The 22,502-nt window shown below is 36.9% G+C and overlaps 1 protein-coding gene across 6 annotated transcripts in view; it reads right to left on the minus strand.

The window, feature by feature from the left end:
* Positions 1-22,502, minus strand: part of KANSL1L (KAT8 regulatory NSL complex subunit 1 like) — a 150,508-nt gene that overhangs the window by 83,586 nt on the left and 44,420 nt on the right. The gene's annotated exons all lie outside the window — the stretch shown is intronic.

The raw sequence follows: 22,502 nt of genomic DNA on the forward strand, positions 1-22,502 counted from the left end.
CTGCTTTCAGGGTAGCTGTGTTAATAATAAAGACACAAGCTTTCAACTTTGATGGGGTATATTCTGAAATGTAAGGAACTGGGGGAATGAATAGGGATCAAGTTGTCTCTGTACTCTCTGCCTCCTACTCACAAACATACTTATTCCTCAACTGGTTTGCTCGGCTTTCTCCTCCATTCCCCAGCTTCCTCACTCCAACTGTTCTCAACTCTAGGTTCCTCAGAGGCAATGGAGACAACAGAGAAAGAGAAAAAAGGAGTGCAAAGGCATGATCTTAATGGTTTCATAATCAGTTCCCACTGTAAAATTTCTTTCCTTCCTATCTATTCTACCACCCTTCCTCCTGAAAATAATACAGTAATATATACCATATATATATATTACACATACACAGATATTATGTTATATATATACTGATATTACATATATTATATATTATATACACACACAGGTTTTACATATATAAATATATAATATATATTTGAAAAAAATATATATATATATTTGAAAAATGCTAATAAATTCCTATAGGCTAGTTGGAAAATTATTACACTCCTAATGTGGCTAAAATACTATATTCTTGTAATAAAAAATAAACTAACATTAATATTAGTGTGCATTATTTCAAAAATGGAATGAATTAAATGATTGCTGTGGGCCACCTACATCATGCATAAGTCTTATTTATAAGACAGAAATTGCCTATAGATAATAATGTGTTATATATGAGTTTTAGTTTACACTATGTAATTTAGAGAATATATAACTTTAGAATGCACATATTCAGTTATGGTATTAAATGTATATTTTATTATTTTGTAGTAAAATTTTTGGTAAAAGTAGTAAATGCGCTTTTTAAAAAAATCTACATTTTGAATAGTGCTAACATGCTGACTTTTCCAAGGAGAAGGGGAGCCACTTGATCCCAATTACTGTTTTCTTAGAATGAACAAATATGGCTGTCAAGAAATCTGAAGAAACATGCTCAAAAAACTTCCTATTTCATTTGGTATTTAAAAAATTAAATTAGATATAATAGATATGGTATCATTAGTCTGAAAAGTTCTTGAGAGTATCCATTCAAAATTTCTACAAGTCTACACACAAAAGGTACAATTTAAAATGTGGAAGCCCCTACTGCAGGATAACAAAAGAAATCTAAGAGAGAAACCATTTGATATAGCCAGTGTTCTCCCAAGAAAAATATTTCAATTTTTTTCTGAGGGTGAGAAGAATCTGTTGTCTTATTAGAAAGTTTGAAGCAGGGAGAAGAGGAAATTTCAAACCTACTCTCACTAGGTTTCTCCACAAGTACCTGCATGTCAAAGAAACACAAGTTTCCACCTTATCAATTTAACTGCAATTGTCTTTGGTTTGATTCCAGTTTATAGTATGGGCCAGTCTGTATAGATTAGTCTGATATCAGTCTGTATAGATTAGTCTGATTTCAGAATCCATATTTATAAATCTGCATCTATGGGAAAACTCTACTCTGAATTTCAAAGTTCTATTTCCAAACCTTTAGAATACTACCTTTCTATAAGTACAAAGCCTGCTATAGTTAGTTTAATAAAGAATTATATTTTTAAAATTCAACCAGGGAGGCAGGGCATGGTAGTTTACGCCTGTAATCCTAGCACTTTGGGAGGGTGAGGCAGGTGGATCACTTGAGGCCAGGAGTTCAACACCAGCCTGGCCAACATAGCAAAACCCTGTCTCTACTAACAGTACAAAAATTGGCTGGGCATCATGGCACATGCCTTTGGTCCCAGATACTTGGGAGGCTGAGGCAAAAGAACTGCTTGAACCCAGGAGGAGGAGGTTGCAGTGAGCCGAGATCGCACCACTGCACTCCAGCCTGGGTGACAGAGACTGTCAAAAAAAAAAAAAAAAATTAAAATTCAACCAGGGAGACCGTCATAGTCAACTTCATAATCTGTTTTTTCCTCCATAAACTACTACCCTGGACAAAACTGTTGGAGTGTGAGGAGAGTGGCCCATTCTGATCCACCATTGCCAAGAATGGAGAGGAAAGGGTTGAATATTTATATTTAATCCTCTGGGGACACAGCAGAGAGTTTCTGTTCTTAAAAAAATTAGTAAAAGGATATTCTGATATGTAAAACAACATAGATAAGAAAGACAAAAAATATTTTTAGAAAAACGAGTTACAACAACTGAAACAAGTGAAAACTCTAGCATAAGATGAAAGCAAATCAACTGTTTCTGAGAAGAGAAATCCTGACAATGCAGGGTCTTCACAGAGAAAACACTGTGTGAAAAAAGAACTGCCTCAGCAACATCTCTATTATTCACACAAATTCACCAAAGTTAATTTTAAGTAAAACTTTAAATAAAAAATTTAAAACACACAAAAGATACAATTTAAAATGTGGAAGCCCCTACTGCAGGATAACAAAAGAAATCTAAGAGAGAAACCATTTGATATAGCCAGTGTTCTCCCAAGAAAAATATTTCAATTTTTTTCTGAGGGTGAGAAGAATCTGTTGTCTTATTAGAAAGTTTGAAGCAGGGAGAAGAGGAAATATAGGAATCTGTAATATGTTGACAAAGCTGTTGCAAGAACCACCAAAGGATGTTGCTAATAACTGCTTTCTTCTCCTCAAAAAAAAAAAATATATATATATATAGATTTTTTGAGACAGAGTCTTGTTCTATTGCTCAGGCTGGAGTGCAGTGGCGCAATCTTGACTCACTGCAGGCTCTGCCTCCCGGGTTCACGCCATTCTCCTGCCTCAGCCTTCCGAGTAGCTAGGACTACAGGTGCCCGCCACCATGCCCGGCTAATTTTTTTAAAAATATTTTTAGTAGAGATGGGGTTTCACTGTGTTAGCCAGGATGGTCTCAATCTCCTGACCTTGTAATCCACCTGCCTCGGCCTCCCAAAGTGCTGGGATTACAGGCTTGAGCCACCATGCCTGGCCTTCTCCTCTGAAAATGTAAGCAAAGTTTAGACCATAAGAAGAATGGTAAAGGGGCAAATGATGTGTTTTCTGACTTAAGGCACAAACTAGCACTTATTTAAACAGGATATTTACAAAACAGCATCTCTCAATCTCTTTCCTTTCCCTTTATCTCTAACTTAACTGAGAACAATTTCTTTTACATTTAAAATACATTAAACAGAAAGTTCTGTTTCAAGACAGTACTGGCCATCCTTCTCAATTTTTTTCTTACAATAACTCAAGAAGCTGTAAGAGCAAGGAAAGTGATGTTTTTCTTATATAATAACATCTCAACTAAGTTGCATATAAACAACTAAACACTTTGATTAATTCCTAATAAATGTAATGAGAAACTACTAAAATAACAAAAACATTGTATTCTAATAACCTAATTTTGTGGCATGTTCCATAAAATAAACATAATGATATTCTTAAAGGAACAAAGGGCCAGATACACATTTATCCTGAATTAAGAAAAAGGTAAGGTCATATAAGTTATTACAGGGAAGTTTAGATGTCTTTCCTTAAAACAATTTATTCCAGTAGATGTTATATAAACATGCAATCAAGCTTTTAAAAGAGTTTAAACAAGAAGTATACAGTACTGCTTAGAAAATATAGAATATTAAAATATCCTTTCTTAAGTTAAAGGATTATGAATCAGACTGTCTAGATGTCTAGATTGAAATATAAATCTTATTCATCAATTTAACTGCAAACCCACTTTCTTTGAAATATCTAAATTGTTTTATACTTGACTCATTCTTAGAACTCTATTTGCTATAAAAAACGTGTGAAATTATATCCTTTATGGAAAATGATCAAAGAGGAGAGATTATGCGGTGATCATGAAATGACTGGGAAATTGTAAACTGAAGGCTCCTGTAAAGATAACAGTGAACAATGAGAAAAAGTAACTAATAAACTTTCATCAGGAAACACTTAGTGAATGTGGTTCCCTCAAATCTCACAGAACTAGTAAGCCTAAGGTTTTATGTCTATCCTTCTTCCTACCTTCCTATAGACACCACCACTAATTGCTACCAAGTATTAAACATACTTCATCACTTCCTAGCTTCTGTTCCTTTTCTTGTATAACACATACTTTCTGCTCCTTTAAATACCATACTACTTTGTCATTCCTGAAAATGATCATGTTGTTTCACACCTTCAAACCTGTAAAAAAAACACCTTTTTCTAGTTCCATTGGTTCATCAAAAAATTACTGTTCATCCCCCAAAGTCATACTGAGATGTCACTTTCTTCTCTTAATGTTTTCTCTGACCCTCTTACCCATAAGTATTCTCTCTATGGCCCTTCAAATATCTTAGAAAAACAGGTATTCTACTTAAAGTATAATTTTTTAAAAAAACAGGTATTACCGAATATATTACATACATTGAAACGATTATAGGTTTTATCTCCCTTACCAGAATATAAACTCATGATAGATAGAGCCTAAAATTTATGAATCTTTGTGGATGTGCAGACCCCTAGGAGAGGCTAGGCAAACTACATGGTTCAAGGACTCTGATCCCTTCCCTTCTCAGCTTTTTCCTTTTCAGACCTATCCCTATCAACCTTCAATATTAGATTATCTCCAGGATGTCTATAGTATGACCATATAGAATACTGTTTCCCACAAAAACAAGGTTACAAATAAATATTTAGCAATATTTAGATTGCATAAGAACTCATTTGTATCGCTGATTCTTTGGGAAAATAGATCACAATGAACATTCCCACTTGGAAATGTAAAGAATAAAGAATATATGTCAGCTACTGGTCTATATTAATGCTAACATTCTGCTGGACCAATATTGTGAGAGCTTCTTACCCTAGGCGTATGGCTTAATTAGGCCCTAATTTGTGCTTCCTATTAAAGGGTTCTTTCTATTCACTGTTCTCTATGGCTCCTGAATCAGCCTGCTTCTTTCTTTTATATTACCTTCCTTGGTAATATAAATTTAAAATTTATATTGGTAATATAAATATAAATATAAAGCTTCTTTCTTTTATATTACCTTCCTTGGCAATATCAGTAAACGTTTTTGACTTCTTTAGGAACTGCAAAGCTCTTAACCTGCTTCTTGTTCATAGAAGGTTGGCGTCCTAAGGACTGGTTTGTCTTGGCCAGTAAAAGGCTTTTTATAGGCAAAGCTTGTAATTTCTTTGGTAGAACTCACTCAGAAACTCAGAAGGCTTCCCATCTCTCTGTTTTCAGGCAGTTCCATGTACTGACAATCACACCCACAGTTCTCTGATGCATTCTCAAAGGATATTTCTTTCACCCTCTAACCCCTATACCTACCTACATACTCCTTTCTCCTGTTCCTCTTTCTCTGCTTCCTTGTGGGGATTCTCACAAGCTATTAAGTTCTGATGGAAAATCCACATTCTTAATCTTCCTCCACTGCACTAAGTGTAATTTTATCCAGCTCAAAGGTTTTGCAGAGGACGGTATCCTTAGTCTGATATTTAGCTCCAAATCACTTTGGTCCTTTATTATTCAAAGGTTTTCTCAATCCTATCTCTTATCATATAAAGTGTAGAGAGAGGCAGTTTTGCTAACTTCGTAAGGCCTTGAATTTCTAGAAACCTATTCCTTTTCATTTATGTTTTTAAACAGGTTTGAAAATGACCTAATTAGAAATTATCAATAAAAAGCATTATCACAAAGTAAAAGCCAATGTAAAAGCCAATATACAGGACAAAGTCTAAGCAGAATATGGTCAAAGACAGAATTAGCAAATTAAAAGACAGTAAAGAATTCCTTGTGGTACAGAGAGACAAATGAGATTAAAAAATTAAAGAGTGGTTAAGAGACATGAAAAATTTGTTTGAACTTCTCAATCTATGAGAATTTCACAAAAATGGAAGAGAAAAAAATTGACAAACATACAATATTTGGATGATAGTAGCAGAGAATATGCTAGAATTGAAGAAAGATGTAACACCTTGGACTAAACATGGACTCTGGGCTGGGTGCAGTGGCTTATACCTGTAATCTCAGCACTTTAAGAGGCTGAGGCTAAGAGGCTGAGGCAGGTGGATAGCTTGAGCCCAGGAGCTTGAGACCAGCCTGGGCAACATGGCGAAATCCCATACCCACCAAAAATACAAAAATTAGCCAGGTGCGCTGGTGCATTCTTGTAGTCCCATCTACCCAGGAAGCTGAGGCGGGAGGATCGCTTGAGCCTGGGAGGTCAAGGCTGCAGTGAGCCGTAATCATGCCACTGAACTCCAGCCTGGCCAACAGAGCAAGGCCCTGTCTCAAAAATATAAAAGAAATTAAAACAAATGAATGTGGACTCTGAAAAAAAAAACATGTCTACACTAAAACTTATAGATGAATATATATAGCAGCATTATTCATAATAGCCAAAAACTAAAACAACCTAAATTTCCATGACCTAGGAAACAGATAAACAAATTATAGTACAATCCTACAATGGAATACTGCTCAACAATAAAAAAGAAAAAATTACTTATATATACAGCAACACAGATGAACCTTGAAAGCATTATGCTAAGTGAAAGAGCAAAATAGAGATTAATGTTTTATTATTTGACTTAAATGAAATTCTAGAAAAGGCAAAACTATAGCAATAGAAAACAGATTAGTGGTTGCCAGAGAAAAGAGCCTGAAGGAAAGAGATTAACTGCAAAGAGGAAGGAACGAAATTTTTGAAGGTTATAGAAATGTCCTACATTATGATCATGGTGATGGTTACAAGAGTAGATATTTGTCAAAATTCAGTGAACTGTACAGTTAAAAATGTGTACTCTGAGTACCAAGCAACATAAAGACAATCCTTTGATACCTGTCAGTAAAAATGCAGAACATCAAATAAACAAGAACATCTTTTTTCTTCTTTTTTTTAACTTTTTTTTTTAAATTTTATTATTATTATACTTTAAGTTTTAGGGTACATGTGCACAACGTGCAGGTTTGTTACATATGTATACATGTGCCATGTTGGTGTGCTGCACCCATTAACTCATCGTTTAGCATTAGGTATACCTCCTAAAGCTCTCGCTCCCCCCTTCCCCCACCCCACAACAGTCCCTGGTGTGTGATGTTCCCCTTCCTGTGTTCATGTGTTCTCATTGTTCAATTCCCACCTATGAGTGAGAATATGCGGTGTTTGGTTTTTTGTCCTTGTGATAGTTTGTTGAGAATGATGGTTTCCAGTTTCATCCATGTCCCTACAAAGGACATGAACTCATCATTTTTTATGGCTGCATAGTATTCCATGGTGTATATGTGCCACATTTTCTTAATCCAGACTATCGTTGTTGGACATTTAGGTTGGTTCCAAGTCTTTGCTATTGTGAATAGTGCCGCTATAAACATACATGTACATGTGTCTTTATAGCAGCAACCTGACAAAAACAGCAATGGGGAAAGGATTCCCTCTTTAATAAATGATGCTGGGAAAACTGGCTAGCCATATGTAGAAAACTGAAACTGGATCCCTTCCTTACACCTTATACAACAAGAACATCTTAAAGGTACCAGATAGAAAAGACAGTACCCAGAAAAGAAAAATAATCACATTGACAGTAGACTTCTCCTCAGTATCAAACAAAACAATAAAACACATCTTTAAAGTGCTAAAGAAAAATAACTGTCAAACTAGAATTTAACACCAAAGTAAAATACCATTTAAGAGTGAGGGTAAAATGAAGATATTCTGAGATGTACAAAGACAGAAAGTTTAAGTGTCCAGAGACCCAAATGTCAAAAACTCCTTTCGGTGCATGTCTCTTATTTCTTTCTACTTTATTTTTTAATTGACAAATAATAATTGTATATATTTATGGTATATATAATGATATTTCAATACATATGATGTATAGTGATCAGATCAGGGTAATTAGCATATCCATCACCACAAATATTTATCGCTTCTATGTGTTGGAACAGGAACCACCAGGAATCTGTCACCCCACCTAGACACCACCTGCATTGGCAGAATCTGTCTAATGTCATTACTTCAAAAATCTGGAGTTTACTGAAGACTTGCAAGTTCAAGGGGCAGGCTTGGACAGTAAATGTGCAGTTAATTTTCATCAATTTTAGCTCTTAGCATAATAGCAGCTACCCATCCCCACACCTAGTCCCATGGCAGGCAGCCATTCATACATTTCTGAAGCAATCTATATACAGCCTGCATAAGTCAGGGTAGGGGAAAAGGACCCTGTTCTGCAAATATTAGGGATCTGTGTTCTGATCACTGATTGTAACCTTTGATCACAGAGGTACAGACAAAGAGGCAAACAACCATTGTTGTAGTACCTCCCTCCTTTTATTGCAATTCCCTCCTCCTCTGGCGGAAGGCCTTCCTGGGGATTTAAAGGGCCAGCACCCTTAAAAAAAAAAAAATCTTCTCTTCATTTTTCTCTTTTCCCCTTTTGGGAGCCAGGCATTAAAAGCAGGACATTTTAAAACAACTGCATCAATGGGGAAAATTAGAAAGCAACTGGGCATTTCCAAGAAAAGGTGCAGGCTCAGAAAAAATAAGTTTTTAACTATACACGTCAGGCTTATTCTTGCCACACCAACAACCTACAACAATAGAGAAAAACAAAATAATAAACAAAAATGATTTTAAAAGTCCTGCAGAAAGGGAAAGAATCTGATTTCCATTATTAGAGTCAAATGTCCAGTTTCCAAAAACAACAAAAAAAACAAAAAGCATACAATGAAACAGGAAAAATGGAGCATTCAAAGGAAAAAAAAGAATAAACAGAAACTGTCCCTGAAAACAGGATGGAAGATCTATTAGACAAAGACTTTAAAACAACCGTCTTAAAGATGCACAAAAGGCTAAAAAAAATGATGTGAAAAAGTCAAGAAAAAGATGTTATGAACAAAATGCAAACATCAATATGGAGACAGAAAACCTGAAAAGAAACCAAACAGAAATTCTAGAGCTGAAAAGTATAATAACTGAAATGAAAAATTCACTAGAGGTATTCAAAGGCAAATGTGAACAGGCAGGAAAAACATCAATGAACTTGAAGCCAGGACAGTAAAAATAATCAAGTGCAAAGCATAAAAAGAAAACAGATCAAAGAAAAGTGAACAAAGTCTAAGGGACACGTGGAACACTATTAAGTGGCCCAACATATAAATGTGGGAGTTCCAGAAAAAGAAGAGAAAGACAGGCAGAGAGAATATTTGAAGAAATAATGGCTAAAAACTTCCCAAATATGATGAAAGACATGATTACAAATATCAAAAGCTGAATGAGCTCCAAATAAGATGAATCCAAAGAGTACTACAAAGAAACATATTATAATCAAACTACTGAATGACAAAAAGAAAGAATCTTGAAAGCGGCAAGAGAGAAGCACATGCAAGGTATCCTCCGTAATACTATCAGTAGCCTCTTATGATAAACTTTGGAGGTCCAAAGGCAGTTAGGTCAACATATTCAAAGCAAAAAACAAACAAAACAAAACAAGACAAAATAACAACAACAACAACAACAACAAACCCTGGCCGACCCAAAATCCTATTCTATTCGGGAAAATTGTCCTTCAAAGGTAAAAAAAAAATTAAGACACTCTCAAGTAAACAAAAGCTGAGAGAGTCATTTACCACTAGACCTACTCTGCAGAAAATACTTAAAGAAGTCATGCAAGGTGAAATGAAAGACCTAGATAGTAACTTAAAGCTGTATGATGAAAGAAAAATCTCAATGAAGTTAAATACATGCATAATTATAACAGCTAGTATTATTGTAACACTAGTTTGTAACTCCTTGCTTTCTACATGATTTAAATAACTAGTACATTAAAAAAAATATAATAGATCCAAAGCTAGACTTGTGGTAACTTTGGTTTGTAGCTCCACATTTTGTTTTCTACATAATTTAAGAAACTAATATATTTAAAATAATTATTAATGTATGCTTTGGGACACATTAGTATAAGGATATAATTTTGTGACATCAACAACCAAAAGGGGTGGGAACAAAGCTGTAAAGGAAATGAGTTTTTATATGTTACTAAAGTTAAACTGGAATAAATTCAAATTATAATGTAATAACTTTATGAAGTTAAATGTAATCCCCATGGGCAACCACAAAGAAAATATCTACAGAATATATATAAAAGGAAATGAGAAAGAAATTTAAACATTTCAGTGTCAAAAAATAATCAACTAAACATAACAGAAGAAGTGCAGGAAAATGCACTTCTAACCCTAACCCTAATAACAGAAGTGCAGGAAATGAAAAACAAAAACAAAAAAGGTATAAGATATATAGAAAATAGCAAAATGACAGAAGTAAGTCTATCCTTCTTAGTAATTACGTTAAGTGTAAATGGATTAAACTCCCCAAAACACAGAAATTAGAATGGATAAAAACACAGAACCCAACTCTATACTGTCTACAAGAGATTCAACTTAAGTCCAATGACACAAATAAGTTGAAAGTGGAAGGATTTTTAAAAATTATATACAATATCAGACAAAACAGATTTTAAATTAAAAAAAGGTTACGAGAGATAAGGACATTATATATTAATAAGACTCTATAACAAGATATAACAATTATAAACACTTATGAAACCATGCCACAAAGAGTTAAGAAAACCAGTCTAAATTCCTATGTTTATAGGATAACAGATAAGAAAATAAACAACTTGTTGAGATACTGAAACTCAAACTATAACCCAAGGAGTAAGAAGTCAGTAACTAGCAAAAATTCTTGAGTTTGTAGGATAGCAGATAATTAAAGACATAACCCACTGAGACGCCAAAACTCTCTAACCTTGTGAGAACAAGAGTAAACTGGCAAAAATCAGTTAAAACCAAAATGGCTGACAGAAGTTTGCACAGATGACCTTACTGACATCACAGCCTAAATTTACACTGCATGTTTCATATTAACTCCCCCTGAATTTGCACATGCAATCCATGAGTTAGCATGAAGCAATAACTGCACATGCCCAAGAACTTTCCAAAACTTTCCTTTCCTTCTACCAATCACCTGTTAATCCCAATATCTACCCCCAAATCTATTCTAATAAAAATGTTACCATAAAAATAGCATGAGAGAGGGGAGGCAGAACAAGACGGCTGAATAGAAGCCTCCAGCAATTGTACCCCCACTACCTCCCAACATAGGAACACCAGATTGAACACTATCCACATAAAACAGCATCTTTATAAGAGCTAAAAGTCAGGTTGGTTACCAGCTTGGCCACAGTGGGGTAAAGCACCAAGCATTTCTGGACGTACCCTGGTCCAGAGGGGAGCCCACTGTCCTGAAGGGAGAGACTCAGGACTGGCAGCATTCACCAAAAGCTGACTGAAGAAGCCTTGGGCCTTTAGTAAACATTGGCGGTAGACAGGCAGTACTTGCTGTGGCCCCGGGGCAGTGGTGGCCACGGGAAGGGACTGCTCTCCTTGAGGAAAGAGGAAGGAAGGGTAGGGAGGACTTTGTCTTGTGACTTGGTCAGCTGCAGTAGAACACAGCACCAGGTGGAGTCCAAGATGGCATCTCTAGACCCACCCGGGGCTGGGGAGAAAACCTGCCACCCTTAAGGGAAGGACACAAGCCTGGGTGGATTTGCCACCTGCTGATGATAGAACCTTTGGGCCTTGAGGAGACACAGACGATAGCCAGGTAGTGGTCACTGCTGGCCTTAGGTGAGACCAGTGCTGTGCTGTCTTCGGATCTGACCCTGTGCAGTCCCAGTGGTCCTTGTGTCACGCCTCTCCTAGCTCCAAGCAGCTCAGTACAGAGGGTGAGACTATGTTTCCCTGGGGGAAAGTAAGGGAAGAGAACAGGAGTCTCTGACTGGTAATCCAGAGAATGCTTTTGGATCTTACCCGAGACTACTGAGGTCGTACCTCTATGAGTCCACAAAAGATGCAGTGTTACTAAAGTTAGGGATATGACTGCAGTGACCGATGACTTAGATCACAGCACCCAAGGGTGTTTCAATATCTAGAAAGCATTCTCAAGAAGGACTGGTACAAATTAGTGCAGATGCAAAGACTAATAAATAACTAACTTTTCAATGTCCAGACACAGACGAACATCTATGAGTATAAAGAATACCCAGGAACAAATGGCCTCACCAAATGGACTAAATAGGGCACCAAAGACCAATGCCAGAGAGACAGGGATGTGACCTTTCAGACGCAGCACTGAAAATAGCTGTTTTGAGAAAGCTCAATGAAATCTAAGGTAACACAAGAAGGAATTCAGAATCCTATCAGATAAATTTAACAAAGAAATTGAAACAGTTAAAAAGAAACAAGCAGAAATTCTGGAGCTGAAAAATGCAACTGACATTCTGAAGAATGCACTAGATAGAGTCTCTTAACAGCAGGATTAATCAAAAAGAAGAAAATTACTGAGCTTGAAGACAGGCTATGTGAAAATATACCTCAGAAGAGACAAAAGAAAAAAGAATAAAAAGTAATAAACCACACCTACCAGATCAAAAAAATAGCCTCAAAAGGGCAAACCTAAGATACTGGCCTTTAAGGGGAGGAAGAGAAAGAGATCAGCGTAGAAAGTATATTCAAATGGATAATAACAGAGAACTTCCCAAATCTAGAGTAAGATGCCAATATTCAAGTACAAGAAGGTTATAGGGCACCAAGAAAATTTAACCCAAAGAAAACTACCTCAAGGCATTTAATAATCGAACACCCAAAGGGAGGGAATAAAGAAAGGATTCAAAAAGCAGCAAGAGAAAAGAAACAACATACAAAGGAGCTCCGATATGTCTGGTAGCAGACTTCTCAGGGGAAACCTTACAGGTGAGGAGTGAGTGGCATGACATATTTAAAGTGCTGAAAGAAAAAAACTTTTATCCTAGACTAGTATATCCAGCAAATATATCCTTCAAGATGAACTTTTCACTAGACTAAGAAAAAAAACAGGGAAGATTCAAATAAAATTGCAAATAAAAAAGGAGACATTACAATGGATACAACAGAAATACAAAGGATTATAAGAGACTATTATGAAAAAGTATAAACCAACAAGTTGAACAATCTAAAATCAATAAACAAATCTCTTGATTCATACAGCCTAGCAAGACTGTATTATAAAAAAATAGAAAATTTTGGCCAGGCACAATGGCTCATGCCTGTAATCTCAGCACTTTGGGAGGCCGAGACAGGTGGATCACCTGAGGTTGGGAGTTTGAGACTAGCCTGACCAACATGGAGAAACCCCGTCTTTACTAAAAATACAAAAAAATTAGCCGGGTGTGATGGCGCATGCCTGTAATCCCAGCTACTCAGGAGGCTGAGGCAGGAGAATCACTTGAACCCGGGAGGCAGAGGTTGCAGTGAGGTGAGATCACGCCATTGTACTCCAGCCTGGGCAACGAAAGCGAAACTCCATCTCAAAAAAAAAAAAGGAGGGGGGCGGGTGCGGTGGCTTATGCCTGTAATCCCAGCACTTTGGGAGGCTGAGGCGGGTGGATCACTTGAGGTCAGGAGTTCAAGACCAGCCTGACCAACATGGAGAAACCTTGTCTCTACTAAAAATATAAAATTAGCCAGGCATGGTGGTACATGCCAGTAATCCCAGCTACTCGGGAGGCTGAGGCAGGATAATTGCTTGAATTGGGAGGCGGAGGTCGCACTGTGAGCTCAGATCGCACCATTGCACTCCAGCCTGGGCAACAAGAAACTCCATACTCCATCTCAAAAAAAAAAAAAAACAGAAGAAAAAACAAAATTTTAACAAACCAAAAATGAGTAAGGAGATTAAATCACTAATAAGTCTTCCATTATACCAAGCATGGTGGCTCATACCTGTAATCCCAGCACTTTGGAAGGCCAGGGCAGGCAGACTGCTTGAGCTCAGGAGTTTGAGTCCAGCTTGGGTACATGGCAAAACCCCCATCTCTACAGAAAATACAAAATTTAGCCACATGTGGTGGTGTGTGCCTGTGGTCCCAGTTACTAAGGCTGAGGTGGAAGGACTGCTTGAGCCCAGGAGGTTGAGGCTGCAGTGAGTCGAAATTGTGCCACTCCACTCCAGGTTGGGCAACAGAGTAAGACCCTGTCTCAAGAGAAAAAGAAAAAAAAGTCCTCTATTAAAGAAAAGCCCGGCCGGGCGCGGCGGCTCATGCCTGTAATCCCAGCACTTTGTGAGGCCGAGGTGGGCGGATCACGAGGTCACGAGATCGAGACCATCCTGGCTAACATGGTGAAACCCCTTCTCTACTAAAAATACAAAAAATTAGCCGGGCATGGTGGCGGGCGCCTGTAGTCCCAGCTACTTGGGAGGCTGAGGCAGGAGAATGGCGTGAACCCGGGAGGCGGAGCTTGCAGTGAGCCGAGATCGCGCCACTGCACTCCAGCCTGGGCGACAGAGCGAGACTCCGTCTCAAAAAAAAAAAAAAAAAAAAAAAGAAAAGCCCAGAGCCGGGTGTGGTGGCTCATGCCTGTAATCCCAACACTTAGGGAGGATGAGGCAGGCAGATCACGAGGTCAAGAGATTGAGACTATCCTGGCCAACATGGTGAAACCCTAACATGGTGAAACTCTGCCTCTACTAAAAATACAAAAATTAGCTGGGCATGGTGGCACGCACCTGTAGTTGCAGCTACTCAGGAGGCTGAGGCAGGAGAATCTCTTGAACCTGGGAGGCAGAGGTTGCAGTGAGCCAAGATCGCACCACTGCACTCCAGCCTGGTGATAGAGCGAGGCTCCGTCTCGAAAAAAAAGAAAAAAAAGAAAAAAAAAGAAAAGCCCAGGACCCAATGGCTTCACTGCTGAATTTTACCAAACACTTAAAGAAGAAGTAGTATCAATCCTACTCTAACTAGTCTGAAAAATAGAGGGGAAGGAAATACTTTCAAAGTCATTCTACAAGGACAGTATTACTGTGATATTAAAACTAGCCAAAACCACATTTTTAAAAAAGAGAAAACTATAGGCAAATATCCCTGATTATATTGATGCAGAAGTCCTTAACAAAAAATTAGCAAACCAAATAACAACATATTAAAAATATCATTTGTCATAATCAAGTAGGATGCATTCCAGGGGCGCAAAGATGGTTCAACATACTCAAATTAATCAATCTGATAGATCATATCAACAGAAAGAAGGACAAAATCCATATGGTCATTTCAATTGATGCTGAAAAAGTGTTTAAGAAAATTCAACATCCTTCATGATAAAAACCTTCAATAAATTGGGTATAAAGGAACTTACCTCAACACAATAAAAGCCATATATGACAGACCCACAGCTAGTATCTTAATGAATGGGAGAGAAAACTGAAATCTAGAACGTAACAAGGATGCCCACTTTTACCACTGTCATTCAATATAATACTGGAAAGTTGTAGGTAAGTAGAGCAATTAGACAAGAGAAAGAAATAGAAGGCATCCCTGAATAACCAAGGCAATCCTAAGCAAAAAGAACAAAGCAGAAGGCATCAGGCTACCCAACTTCAAACTATACTACAGGGCTATTGTAACCAAAACGGCATGGTACTCGAACAAGAACAGACACACAGACCAACAGAACAGAAAAGAGAACCCAGAAATGAGACCACACACCTACAACTGTCTGATCTTCAACAAACCTGAAAGAAATAAGCAATGGGGAAAGAATTCCCTATTCAGTAAGTGGTGCTGGCCAGGCACGGTGGCTCACACCTGTAATCCTAGCACCATGGGAGGCTCAGGCAGGTGGACTGCCTCAGCTCAGGAGTTCGAGACCAGCCTGGGCAACACAGTGAAACCCCATTTCTACTAAAATACAAAAAAAATTAGCCAGGCATGGTGGCGTGTGCCTGTAGTCCCAGCTACTCAGGAGGCTGAGGCAGGAGAATTGCTAGAAGCCGGGAGGCGCAGGTTGCAGTGAGCGGAGATCACGCCACTGTACTCCAGCTTGGGTGACAGAGTGAGACTCCGTCTCCAAAGAAAAAAATTAAAATAAAAAAGTGGTGCTGGGATAACTGGCTAGCCATATGCAAAGATTGAAACTGGACCCCCTCCTTATACCACATACAAAAATTAATTCAAGATGGATTAAAGCCTTAAATGTAAAACCCAAAATTATAAAAATGCTGGAAGACAACCTAAGCAATACCATCCAGGACATAGGCACAGGCAAAGATTTCATGACAAAGATGCCAAAAGCAACTGCAACAAAAGCAAAAATTGACAAATGTAAACTAACTAAACTAGAGAGTTTCTGCACAGAGAAAGAAACTATCAACACAGTAAACAGACAATCTAAAGAATGGGAGAAAATTTTTGCAAACTATGCATCTGACAAAGGTCTAATATTCAGCATCTAAAAGGAACTTAAACAAATTTACAAGAAATAAACAAACAACCCTATAAAAAAGTGGGCAAAGGACATGAAAAGACACTTTTCAACAGAAGACATACATGCGGCCAAAAATCATATGAAAAAAAGCTCAACACCATTGATCATTAGAGAAATGCAAATCAAAACCACAATGAGATGCCATCTAACTCCAGTCAGATGGCTACTATTAAAAAGTCAAAAAATAACAGATGTTGGCAAGGTTGTGGAGAAAAAGGAATGCTTTTACACCACTGGTGAGAGTGAAATTAGTTCAGCCATTGTGGAAGACAGTGTGGCAATTCCTCAAAGACCTAAAGACAGATATACCATTTGACCCAGCAATCCCATTACTGAGTATACACCCAAAGGAATATATATCATTCTATTATAAAGATACACACATGTGTACGTTTATTGCAGCACTATGCACAATAGCAAAGGCATAGAATCAACCCGAATGCCCATCAATGGTAGACTGCATAAAGCAAATGTGGTACACATACACCATGGAATACTATGCAGCCATAAAAACAATGAGATCATGTCCTTTGCAGAGACACGAATGAAGCTGGAGGCCATTATCCTTAGCAAACTAACTCAGGAACAGAAAACCAAATATCGCATGTTCTCACTTATAAGTGGGAGCTAAATGATGAGAGAACATGAACACATAGAGGGGAATAACACACACTGGGGCCTTTTGGAGAATGGAGGGTGCGAGGAGGGAGAGGATCAGGAAAAACAACTAATGGGTACTAGGCTTAATACCTGGCTGATGAAATAATCTGAACAACAAACCCCTAAGACACAAGTTTACCCATGTAACACACCCGCACTTGTACCCCTGAACTTAAAATAAAAGTTTAAAAAGAAGAAGAAATAAAACTTTTTGGGGGGCAAATTTTTTAAAAAAGAAAAAGAAATAAAGGGCATCCACATCAGAAAGGAAGAAGTCAAATTATCCTTGTTTGCACGTGATATGATCTTGTTTGGAAAAATCTACAGACTCCACTAAAAAACTATTAAAACTGATAAATAAATTCAGTAAGTTGCAGGATACAAAATCAACATACAAAAATCAGTAGCATTTCTATATGCCAACAGCATACAATCTAGAGAAGAAATCAAGAAAGTCAACTCATTTACAGTAGATACAAATAAAACAGAATACCTAGGAATTAACCAAAGAACTGAAAGATCTCAACTACGAAACCTATAAAACATTGATGAAAGAAACTGAAGAGGGTACACACAAAAAGGAGATATTCCATTTTCATGAATTAGAAGAATTAATATTGTTAAAATATCCATAGTACCCAACGAAATCTACAGATTCAATGCAATCTTTATCAAAGTACCACTGACATTCTTCACATAAATAGAAAAAACAACCCTAAAATTTATATGGAACCACAAAAGACCCACAATAGCTAAAGCTGTCCTGAGCATAAAGAACAAAATTGGAAGAATCACATTAACTGACTTCAAATTATACTACAGAGCTATATTAATCAAAACGGCACAGTACTGGCATAAAAATAGACACACAGACCAATAAAACAGAACGGAGAACCCAGAAACAAATCCATACATATACAGTTAACTCATTTTCAACAAAGTTGCCAAGAACTTGGGGAAAAAACAGTCTCCAGTAAATGGTGCTGGAAAGACTGTCTATCCATATGCAGAATAATAAAACTAGACCCCCATTTCTTGCCATACACAAAAATCAAATCAAAATATATTAAAGACTTAAATCTAAGACCTCAAACTATGAAACTACTAAAAGAAAACATTGGAAAAACTCTCCAGGACATTGGACTGGGCAAAGATTTCTTAAGTAATACCCCACAAGCACAGGCAACCAAAGAAAAAATGGACAAATCAAATTAACATATGTTAACACATCATGTTAAAAAGCCTCTGCATAGCAAAAGAAATAATCAACAAAGTGAAGACACAACCCACAGAATGGGCAAAAATATTTGCAAACTATCTGTCTGACAAGGGATTAATAACCAGAATACATAAGGAGCTCAAACAACTCAATAGAAAAAAAAATCTAATAATCTGATTGAAAAATAGGGAAAACATATGAATAGACCTTTCTCAAAAGAAGACATACAAATGGAAAACAGGTATATGAAAAGGTGCTCAACATTGTTTATCATCAGAGAAATGCAAATCAAAACTACAATGAGCTATCATCTCACCCCAGTTAAAATAGCTTTTATCCTGCTGGGCGCGGTGGCTCACGCCTGTAATCCCAGCACTTTGGGAGGCCGAGGCAGGCGGATCACGAGGTCAGGAGATCGAGACCATCCTGGCTAACACGGTGAAACCCTGTCTCTACTAAAAAAAAATACAAAAAATTAGCCGGGCGAGGTGGCGGGCGCCTGTAGTCCCAGCTACTCGGGAGGCTGAGGCAGGAGAATGGCGTGAACCCGGGGGCGGAGCCTGCAGTGAGCCGAGATCGCGCCACTGCACTCCAGCCTGGGCAACAGCGAGACTCCGTCTCAAGAAAAAAAAAAAAAAAAAAAATAGCTTTTATCCAAAGGTCAGGGAATAAACATGCTGGCAAAGTTGTAGAGAAAAAGGAACCACACTGGTGGTGGGAATGTATATTCCCAACCACTTGAGAGAAAAGCTTGGAGCTTCCTTGAAAAACTAAAACTAGAACTATCCTATGATCCAATCTTACTCCTAGGCATATACCCAAAGAAAGGATATCAGTATATTGAACAGGTATCTGCACCCTTATGTTTATGGCAGCACTATTCACAATAACCAAGATTTGAAAACCTAAGTGTCCATCAACAGACAAATGGATAAAGAAAATGTTGTACATATACACAATGGAGTACTATTCAGTGATAAAAAAAGAATGAGATCCTGTCATTTGCAACAACGTGGATGGAACTGAAGGTCATTATGTTAAGTGAAATAAGCCAGGCACAGAAAGACAAATTGTGCATGTTCTCACTTGTTTGTAGGAGCTTAAAAAATTAAAACAATTGAACTCATGGAGATAGTAGAATGATGATTACTAGAGGTTGGGAAGGGTGGGGGAGAATGGGGATGGCTAATGGGTATAAAAATATAATTAGAGAGAATAAATAAGATCTAGTATTTGATAGCACAACAGGGTGACTACAGTCAACAATAACTTATTGTACATTTAAAAATAATTAAGAGTATAATTGGACAGTTTATAACACAAAGAAAGAATAAGTGTTTGAGGTGATGGATATCCCATTTACCCTGATCTGATTATTATGCATCGTATTCCTGTGTCAAAATATCTCACATACCCCATAAATATATACATCCACTATGTACCCACAAAAATATTTTTTAAGTTAAAAAAAAAAAAAGCACAAGGAGACAGTATTAGAGCTTGACCCTCCAGTCTCCTTGTCAGTCAACTTGCAATATAAAGCTTTTCTTCTTTCAAAAAACTCAGTGTCATAGTATTGGTTTCTAATGCATCAGGCAACATTTACACATCTAATAAGAGACAATTAAAACATATGAAGCAAAATCTGATAGAATTGCAAAGAAAAATCAATAATTCTAAAATAATAGTTGGATACTTCTATAACTCACTCTTGTTAAGGGACACAACAACTAGATGGAAGATAAGTAAGGAAACAGACAACTTAAACTACACAATAAACCAACTAGATTTAACAGATATCTAAAGAACATTCTACCCAACAACAACCACATACAAATTTTTCTCAAGTGTACATGGAGCATTTTCCCAGATGGACCATATGTTAGGCCAAATATTATATCTCAACAGATATAAAAAGAAAGATATAAAAATTATCTTTTCCAACCACAATGAAATGAAGTGAGAAATCATTAACAGAAAACTGGAAAATGCACAAATTTGTGTAAATTAACACATTTTAAAACAGCCAATAGATCAAAGTAGAAATTACAAGAAAAATTAGAAAACAGTTAGAAATAAACGAAAATGAAAACAAAACATACCAAAATTTATGAGATGCAGTGAAGGCAGTGCTAAGGGGGGAGTTTATAGTTATAAACGCTTGACATTTAAAAAAAACAAAAAAGATCTCGAATTAACAACCTAATTTTACAAATTAAGAAACTAGAAAAAGAAGAACAATTTAAACCAAAAGCTAGCAGAAGAAATAATAAAGATTAGAGTAGAGGTAAAACAAATATGAGGATAGAAAAACTAGAAAAATTATCAAAACTAAAAGTGGATTCTTTGAAAGCATCAACAAAATCGACAAACCTTTAGCTAGATGAACTAAGAAAACAAAGAAAAAAGACTCAAAATACTAAAATCAGAAATAAAGCTGGGGATGTTATTGCTGAATCTAAAGAAATAAAACGGATGACAAGAGAGTATTATTAATAATACTATACCAACAAATTAAATAACCTAGATTACATGAACAAATTCCTAGAAACACAACACAACTTAAGAAGACTAAATCTCAAAGAAATAGAAAATTTGGGCTGGGTGTGGTGGCTCACATCTGTAATCCCAGCACTTAGGGAGGCCAAGGCAAGTGGAACACCTGAGGTCAGGAGTTTGAGACCAGCCTGGACAACATGGTGAAATCCCGTCTCTACTAAAAATACAAAAATTAGCTGGATGTGGTGGCGGGTGCCTGTAATCCCAGCTACTCAGGGGGCTGAGGCAGGAGAATTGCTTGAACCCAGGAGGCAGAGGTTGCAGTGAGCCGAGATTGCACCATGGCACTCCACCCTGGGCAACAAGAGCAAAACTCCTACTCAAAAGAAAAGAAAAGAAAAGAAAATTTGAATAGGCCTATATAACTAGTAAGGAAATTAAATTAGTAATCAAAAATCTCTTGATAAAGTAAAGCCCTGAATCTGATGACTTCAATGCTGAATTCTACTAAATTTTTAAAGAAGACCAAATAGCAATCCTTCTCAAACTTTTCCAAAAAATCAAAGAGGAAGGAACACTTCTTAATTCATTCTGTGAGGCCAGCATTATCCTGATGCCAAAGCCAGGCAAAGACACTATAAGAAAATAAACTACAGATCAATATCCCTTGTAAATACTGATACAGAAGTGATCAACCAAAAATTAGCAAGCCAAATTCATCACCATATTAACAGGTTTACAATCCATGACTGAGTGAGATTTATTCCAAGTGAGATTTATTCTTAGAATGAAAGGATGGTTCAGTATTAAAACCGATTAATATAATACACAACATTAACAGAATGAAGGAGAAAGAAAACCCTATCATCATTTTAATTGAAGAAAAGGCATTTGAAAAAATTGTACATCTTTTCATGATAAAAACAGTCAGCAAGGTAGGAATCAAAGAAAACTACCTAAACATAATAAAAGCCACACATGAAAACCCCCTGAAAATCACACTCAAGGGTTAAAGACTGAACCATTTCTCCTCTTAAGATCAGGAACAAGGCAAAAATGCTCACTTTCACCACTTCTATTCAACACAGTATTGGAAGTTCTAGACAAAGCAATTAAGCAAGAAAAAGAAATAAATGGCATCCAAACTGTAAAAGAAGTTAAATGATTTGTTTTAAGATGATATAATCTTATATGTAGAAAACACTAAAAATTCCTTCAAAAATATGTTCAAATTAATAAATTCAGCAGAGTAGGAAGATCACACAGAAGTCAGGTGCGTTTTTTATACACCAACAATGAACAATCTGCAAAGAAAGTCACAAAAACAATTCCACTTACAGCAGCATCAAAAAGAATAAAACACTTCAGAATATAATAGATAGATAACCAAGGAGTTGATAGACTTGTACAAACTACAAAACATTGCTGAAAGAAATTAAAGAAGATATAAATAAATGGAAACAAATCCCATATTCATGGATTGGAAGACTTAATGTTGTTAAGCTATCAAAACTACTCAAAGAAATCTAGAGTTTCAGTGCATCCCTATCTAAATCTCCACAACTCTTTTTATAGACAAAAAAAAAACTTATCCTAAAGGTCATACAAAATCTCATGAGACCTCAAAGCCAACACAATCTCTAAAAAAACACAAATCTAGAGTTGGGCTCGGTGGTCCACACCTGTAATCCCAGCATTTTGGGAAGCCAAGGCAGGCAGATCACTTTGAGGCCAGGAGTTCAAGACTAACCTGGCCAACATGGCGAAATCCCGTCTCTACTAAAAATACAAAAATATTAGCTGGGCTTGGTGGCATATG

The sequence above is a fragment of the Gorilla gorilla genome, chromosome 11, assembly GCF_029281585.2.
Source record: "Gorilla gorilla gorilla isolate KB3781 chromosome 11, NHGRI_mGorGor1-v2.1_pri, whole genome shotgun sequence".
In the NCBI taxonomy this organism is placed as follows: Eukaryota; Metazoa; Chordata; class Mammalia; order Primates; family Hominidae; genus Gorilla; species Gorilla gorilla.